The sequence below is a fragment of the Diachasma alloeum genome, unplaced genomic scaffold, assembly GCF_001412515.2.
Source record: "Diachasma alloeum isolate Michigan unplaced genomic scaffold, Dall2.0 Dall_scaffold_00495, whole genome shotgun sequence".
Taxonomy (NCBI): Eukaryota; Metazoa; Arthropoda; class Insecta; order Hymenoptera; family Braconidae; genus Diachasma; species Diachasma alloeum.
The window spans coordinates 51,410-53,540 of NW_021680628.1; positions in this window are offsets into that span (position 1 = coordinate 51,410).

Sequence of the window (2,131 nt, forward strand, 5' to 3'; positions counted from 1 at the left end):
TGTTATAAGTTTTAAAAGTTAACCAATAAGGATTAGCTGTCTACGGAACCTGTAAGTTAATTTTTGTATTCTTTTAAATTTTGAGTTTTCAAAATACAGACTCGTAAGAGTCAGTTTAACTAANGAGCGTTGATCAAGTATCCAAGAGGACAGAACACAAATTTTTCTAAGTGCAAAACTCCGAAATTTTTCTAAGTTCGAACTGGTTACTTTTAATTTACTTCTCGGGAGCTCTTTGGAGCTTATGATCGGAGGTTTTAAGAGTCGGCGTTGAACTGGNTTTTGAGTTTTCAAAATACAGACTCGTAAGAGTCAGTTTAACTAAAACTCCTTTACTTTTCATTTATTAAAAACCTTGTTTCTTCCCAGTTAAAATTCCTCCAGATAAGCGTAGATCAAAATGTCAAATCAATTCGAGATCCAAATTTTGTTATAGAAAATTCCCATTCAAATCATCGATTTCACCTTCACGGATAAATTCGTTCAATGCGTTTCTTAAATACATTTGGGTTCAAGTGTTGATTACTTTAAAATTTAGATCTCTAGTTTATGTCAATTTAAATTTCATTAATCCTGACATAACAAGGTAATGGATGAAGATGCAACTGACAGCGATGATGATGACGATGTTGAAACAACGGATGAAGATGATTCCGAGGGTACGCCGCCAGACTATAGCTCATGTAATAATGAGGATGATGATGACGTTGAGGGTACATCACCGGACTGTAGCTCATGTAATGAAGTTGAGTGTGCATCAACAGACCATAACTCCTGTGAGGGGGAGCGCTGACTTCAAGATGATGAAAAACAGTTGTGAGTGAAAAGTGAGACATTGTTATTCACTAAAAATTATAAACATCTTTTTAGATGAACAAATAAATATATTATGTCAAAAGCAATGTATTTTTTAAATTTGAGATTCACTCGATATAGTGGGTGGCTGTCGGTAAAGAAATTCAATTAAGAGCAGCAGTAGCAGAACTTGTTTCTCTACATCTGCCTCTCGTAAGATGGCGCTATGAATATTTTCTTGATTCCTTCAGCTGCAGTCATGGAGTTCAGAGAGAGGTACTCCATGACTCCAATTTCTAATGTAGTTCATGAATGGATGGATGCAAATGAGCAGAGGTCGCTTTCATCAACTGGATTTAGAAAAAAATATGAGAAAAAGAAAAAGCAGATTCAGGTAAGGTTCATGAAAGTCTCAGCGGATCATAACAGTCACAAGAAGAAAATTTCTCATACAAGGGCACCCCCTTTGAATTCGAAAAATGGAAAAATTTTAAAAACGGAAAAAAGTTTTTTTGAAAAATGAAATTTAGAATCAGATTGAGAAAATAATTTGAAATAAATAAAATTTATAATCAGATTCTGAAAATAAGGATCAAAAGGGTCATGAGGATCATAAGAGTCAAAAGAATTACGGGAGGAAAAATCTCACATGAGATCCCCTCCACCTCACTCGAGCAGATCGACAAAAATCAAGAGTTTATATCCAGAACCCCCCCTCCCCTATTAGCTACTCACTTTTGATAGTCAATCTCTCAATTTGAGGACATGACGGAACGAAATTCAGCAAAAAATCGTCTGTAAACCAGCGTTGAGGTGAATTGGCACTCTCGACAGGGAGCCTCCGAAGATTTCGCAAGTTCCAAATTGCGTTAATGCCTTCTTCAGGTAGCTCGATGGCTAGGTGAGCTTTAGATATATCCAAAGCCTCGATGTTGGTAAGACTCCCGATACTATGTAATAGCTCATCGTTGATGACATTTATCTCGAATTCTTTCAGATTCACCATGTTCGAGATTTTTGGTGCCAGAGCGTTGATCAAGTATCCAAGAGGACAGAACACAAATTTTTCTAAGTGCAAAACTCCGAAATTTTTCTAAGTTCGAACTGGTTACTTTTAATTTACTTCTCGGGAGCTCTTTGGAGCTTATGATCGGAGGTTTTAAGAGTCGGCGTTGAACTGGCTGTTTCTCGTAGCGACTGGAGGTACCTCGACTGCCGAGCGGCGAGCTGTGCGCATGCGTCGAGCGGCGCAGTGGTGGGATGAGTGGGGTTGCCGCGTTCAGTGGAGCGCCTTGTTGGCTGAGTTAGTGGGGGAGCGCGTCAACGGGGCACCCCT